Source organism: Eublepharis macularius, chromosome 5, assembly GCF_028583425.1.
Source record: "Eublepharis macularius isolate TG4126 chromosome 5, MPM_Emac_v1.0, whole genome shotgun sequence".
NCBI classification, from domain to species: Eukaryota; Metazoa; Chordata; class Lepidosauria; order Squamata; family Eublepharidae; genus Eublepharis; species Eublepharis macularius.
The window spans coordinates 168395523-168401830 of NC_072794.1; positions in this window are offsets into that span (position 1 = coordinate 168395523).

Here is a 6308-nt window from a genome sequence, read left to right on the forward strand (position 1 = left end):
AGGCTCCCTTGTTTTCCTCTTTAAGTAATTTGAAAAGTATGGAGTGACCTGCCTCTGCATGCTCCTTCTACTTAATTTTTTAGAATGACAACCTTCTTTTAAAGTTCCAGGCATCCTCCATACAGAATAAGCTTTTAAAAGTTCTAATTTATATTGTTGACATTTATACCACACCTTTCTCCCCAATGGGAAGCCAAAGTGGCTTACATCCTTTTCCTCCATTTTATCCTCACCACAACCCTGCGAGATGGGTTAGGCTGAGAATGTATAACTGGCCCCAGGTCACTCACTAAGTCTCTGTGGCAGAATGGGGCTTTGAACCTGGGTCTCCCAAATCCTTGTCCGGACATTACAGAATGCTAGCTCTCAGCTTTTCAAAACGAATTCCTGGGAACTCTGGATCCTCCATGAACAAGCTGGTCAAAGTGTCTGAAAGATAACACATGCATCATTCCTGATTTCCCCTGTATAGGCAAAGGGATATGAGGAAGAGCAGGTTCCCAGTTCATGTGGCTGTAGCTAAACAGCTAAGAGGGGATCTCACATGGATAAGAGCGTGAGCCTTGATCATGTCCAGGATCCTCTCCGGCGGACAGGGATTCCTCAGCAGACAAAAAACTGTGGGAAAGGTACCCAGAGGATAGAAATTATAAAACGAAATGCGTAAGCCGATACGCTGCTGCAGTGGGAATAGGGCTGCTTCGACGTGCTGATTCTCATCACGGCTCTCGCTGCTGCTGCAAATGAGGCATTCGCTGTGGCAACGCTGCACCCACCCGACAGCTTTCCTTGCACTTTCCTTGTCTTGGTCCTTTGTGGCTGCTATTTCCTCCACTCCGCCTTTGGACATGTCTGCAAATCAGCAACTGCTAGATAGCTATAGTGCAATAATGTTGTAACAATCTATTGCCACAATTTCCTAGCTGTTCTGAATATTTAGTTTTCATTTAAAAAAACCCCCTCATTTTATTAATTTAGAAAAATTTTATGCCTCCTCTCCAGGAACCTGCCCTTTAAAAAGTAGGTCTCTAGCCCTTTTCATTACAGAGACCTTTAAAATGAAAGGTGGGACTTCAGAGAGAACAGATTCTGGCCACAATTATGATGTTACAGCAATAATTGCCAATTTTTAAAGCCCTCTGGTGGTGGTGGAGGAAATGGCAGCTGCAGGAAATTGTGGCAAGGAAAATTGGACGAATTTGGGCAGGACTGTTAAAAAAAATGCACCCCTTCCCATCTGCATAGCATGCAAAGGCATTTCACAGAATCACAGAGTTGGAAGGGGCCATACAGACCATCAAGTCCCCAGTGCCCAGTGCAGGATCAGCCTAAAGCATCCCTGACAAATATTCCTCCAGCCTCTTCTTGAAAACTTCCAGTGAAGGGGAGCTCACCACTGCCCTAGGCAGCTCCACCTTTGAACTACTCTGACCATGAAAAAGTTGTTCCTAATATCCTGCTGGTACCTTTCTGCATGTAATTTAAGATCATTGCTTTGGGTCCTACCCTCTGCTGCCAACTGGAACAGCTCCTTGCCTTCCTCCAAATGACGGCCTTTCAAATATTTAAAGAGAGCAATCATGTCCCTCCTCAATCTCCAGACTAAACATTCCCAAGGCCCTCAAGCCTTTCCTCGTATTTATTTTATTTATTTACGTCATGTATAGTCCGCCTTTCTCACTGAGACTCAAGGGGGATTACACAGTATGAGGTTAATACAATCAGTATCAGGTAAGTACATTTCAATACAATACCATAAGGTAAACAGATACAAGTTTAAAGACATACCATTAGCAAGGATCCAAGGCATAGTAGAAAATACTGAAGCAAAACAATCAATTCTAGGACTAACAGACAACATGGAGCGCTGGTTGTACATAGGAGTACATATTTAAAGCAGCAGATAATATATAAGGCAAAAATGGTGATGAAGTCTACGATCCCCAACTTGTTAGTGAAGCACCTGAGACCCCATCCCTACAATACAGCCCTCCCATTTGAGTAAAAAGCCTTTTTGAATAATTCGGTTTTGCATTGTTTATGGAAAGCCAGGAGAGTGGGGGCTCTTCTGACTTCCTCAGGCAGGTCATTCCACAGGATAGGGGCCACCACAGAGAAAGCCCATGTACAGGCTGCTGCTGACTTCACCTGCATGCAGGCTCAGTATCCAGACCCGATCATCTTTGTTGCTCTCCTTTGCACCCTCAGTTTTGTCCACATCCTTTTTGAAGTGGGGCCTCCAGAACTGCACACAGTGCGGCCTGACCAAGGCAGTATTGATACAACCCAAGACTGAGTTTGCCTTTTTTGCCACATCACACTGACTGCTCATATTTAGTTTACAGGGAATTTTGATCACCTTCTTCCCAAAAGGACTCAGTCAAACCAGATCTTGGAAAGATTGCATCAAAGTTTGGGAAAACTTAGAAAGTGGCTGACTAGGGGATAACATCATGTGGATATTCTAACCCGCCCCCCTGCAAACTCCGCTACACAGTCTGGATGCCAAATCCAAGCAAATTATCAGATAATGTGACTTACTCATATCTTTAACCAAAGATTTAATGGTTTCAATGAGTTTCTGAGATCCAGTAATTGCAAGGACCGCGTGAAGAGACCCAATACACACCCCACAAACAGATACAGCTCCGAGTTAAATACAACAGGCTAAGTCATGGGAGCCTCCCCAAAAAGAAGCAACTGACAGAGCTGCAGATTTGGAAATCCTGTTTCCTGCCCCTCTTAAAGCAAGTGCGGTTTTACCCCCTCTCTTTGAGGAACGGGGCACATATTGAGGGAATAGCTTGGACTGTGATTGATAGCTAGTGGCCATCAGCTCGACTGTTCCCCCATGCAGCCTATCCAATGGGCAAGCTTGGATCCTGTGGCTGTTTTCCACATGTGCTTTGCTTCCGCTGCAGCGCAGTTCACTTCCTTCGCTGCTGATACTTCTGCTTGCGCGAGGTCAATGGTTTTCCATGAGCCCTCGTGCAAGCGGTGGTAGTGCAGCATCCTCTATTGCTCCAGCATCCAGTGATGCCGCAGGTCACCCAAAGCACAGCACGTTGGGACTAGTTCACTACCTTGAGGCTGAATAGGAGTATTTTCTCCCTTATCTAAATTAGCCTGTAGATCAATGGGGCGTGTTTTCACCTACTACTCACGTGGTCATATTAAGCTCAAGCAGTATCCCTTTCAGGAGGTCACATTATGTCATAGCAGGTACAGGTAGGCCCAGTGGAGGTTTGGGAACGGAAAGTTAAGAGATCACGGAAAACAGCCCAAGGGAGCCGAGACTTCCTAACAGCTCCTACTACTGCAATGATCACTTCCTTGGTTTCACAATGCTGGCAGAAAAAACAGGGTTAACATACCTGTAACTTATGTTCATCGAGTTCTTCTGTGCTGACACACATGGGACTGCGCAGGCGCAGGCCAGCCGCCGGAAGATTCTTCACCGCTTTTTTAGCTCCGAAGGGGCCGTTTGTCGCGTGCCTCAGCGACCGTTTCCCGCCTAAACGGTCACATGCTCTACTAGCGACCAACGGCCCCTTCCCTCAGTTCTCCCTTGCCGCCGCCATCCAATACATATACGTATTTAAAGACATTCGCTCACTTTTTTTTTTTTTAGATTGGAATTCACAGCGGGGCAGGAGGGAGGGATGTGTGTCCATCGGGACACAGTTTGTGATGACGCCTTGTGACCCTTATCCTTCATCCCAAAACAGACAAAAAGATGGGGACTGTTTCGGAACTCTTTAGTCCTGTCCAAATAAAAGGCTAAAGCCCTCCTCAAATCTAAAGTGTGAAGGGCCTTTTCCCCTTTAGTAGACGCATTAGGAAAAAACACAGGCAAAGTGATCTCCTGCGACAGGTGGAAGGCAGACACCACCTTGGGTAGAAATTTGAGGCATGGTCGCAGGACCACCCCATTTGTATGAAAACGAAGAAATGGAGGGTCAGCCCTAAGCGCAGCTAGCTCGCTAACCCTTCTGGCAGATGTTACAGCCACCAGAAACGCCACCTTGTAGGACAGTAAGTCCAACGGGCATGTAGCCAACGGTTCGAAAGGAGGCAGCATCAACCTGGCCAGGACCAGGGAGAGAAACCATTGAGGCACTGGGGGTGACACAGGCAGGTAGAGATTAAACATCCCCTTTAAAAACTGACGAGATTTATGGTGTGAGAACACAGTACAACCGTCAACCTGGTCATGAAATGCGGAAATAGCCGCAAGGTGCACCTTTAGGGAGGTAACCCTAAGTCCCTGGTCTTTCAAGTGACATAAATAATCAAAGACCAACCCCAAGGGGCTACTAACAGGCACAACATTTCTTGAAGCTGCCTACGCCTCAAACCTAAGCCACTTAGCACTGTAAGATCGTCGAGTGGCAAGTTTCCTCGCATTTGACAGGACTTTCTCCACTGGCTCAGAAAAAGCTACAGGCGGGGTCAAATCCGCCACGCAGACAGGTGTAACTTCATGGGCTCGTGGTGGAACAAACTCCCGTTCAGCAGGAGATCCTGTCGGGGAGGTAGGCTCACATACGTCCGATTGGACATTTCCAACAGTTTGGGGAACCACACCTGCCTTGGCCAGAAGGGTGCTACCAGAATGCAATCTGCATTGTCATTCTCTATTTTGCATAACACCCTTGATATCAGTGGGAATGGTGGAAACATATAGTGCAACCTGCGGATCCATGTAAATTGGAAGGCATCCCCAATAGAGAGGGGGTCGCTCCCTGCCCGTGAACAAAAAATCTGGGCCTTGGTGTTCGCTGACGTTGCAAACACATCTGTGCCTGGCTGGCCCCACATTTGGAAGATCGGCCCAATGTACTTTACGTTTAGACCCCACTCGTGATCCAACAAGTGTACTCTGCTGAGGGTGTCTGCCCGAACATTGTCTGATCCCGCTACGTGTATAGCACGAAGCATTACACCATTCTGGATCGCCCATTCCCAAATGAGCGTGGCCTCCCTGCAGAGAATCATGGATGCTGTGCCCCCTTGTCGGTTCAGGTAATACATGGCAGCCGTGTTGTCCGTCTGTACCAACACCTGACGGTCCTGCAAAAGCGCTGTAAAGGACACAAGTGCAAAACGAATAGCTCTTAGTTCAAGCACGTTAATATGTAGGTTCTTTTCCCTTTCTGACCATACATCCTGTACACACACAGCACCACAATAGGCATCCCATCCTTGCAGGGACGCATCAGTAGTCACAGAAACCTCAGGATGGAGATAGCCAAACAGGGTCCCTTTAAACAAGTTGTCATCCACCAGCCACCAGTCAAGGGAGGATAGAATGACCCTAGGTATGGAAAACTTGAGAGACGGAGAGTGTTGTGTAGCATCGTACCTCCGCACAAACCAATTTTGAAGCGGACGCATACGCAGTCTCGCAAAGGGTACTACTGAGGTAGCAGCAGCCATATGCCCCAGCAAGCATTGTATCATGCGTACAGTTCGGAAGCGATTTCTCTTAAACAAGGAAACCAGGCCTTTTAAAGACCGTGCCCGTTCTGGAGGCAACAGTGCTTTAGCCTCTACCGAGTCCAACACCGCACCAATATAAGGCACAACATGGTTAGGTGTCAGCTTAGATTTCTCAAAATTTACAAGGAGACCTAGGCATTTGCAAGTGTTTAGTACTAACTCCACATCTTGCAACAGCCTAGCTTCCGAACTTGCTGCTATAAGCCAATCATCGAGGTAGGGATAGATGGTACAGCCCTTCTCTTGAAGAAAAGACCACAGGAGCCACACACTTGGTAAATACTTGTGGAGCTGTGGAGAGGCCGAAGGGAAGTACCTTGTAACGGAATACCCTATGTTTGTAAACGAAGCCCAGGAATTTCCTGTGCTCCTCCAGTATCCCAACATGGAAATAGGAGTCCTTCAAATCAAGGACAGCGAACCAATCCCCTTTCTTCAATAAGGCCACTACAGCAGACAGTGTGACCATTTTAAACTTTGGCACTCTCAGAAAAGCATTAAGTCCCTTAAATCTAAAATGGGACGTAAACCTCCATCCTTTTTGGGGACCAGGAAGAAACCAGAAAAGAAGCCTTTCTCAGAATCCTCATATGCCACCTCCTCCACAGCACCCTTAGCCAAGAGGGATTTGATTTCATCCTCTAGCTCAGGGGTGGGCAAATTGCGGCCCGTGGGCCACAAGTGGCCCGCTACAGAGTTTTTTGTGGCCCGCCAAGACAGTCAGAAAAATCTGCCTTGAATCAAGATTTGCAGCTATAGATGATATGAAATTAGCACAATAAATAAACTGAATAAAACTACCACTA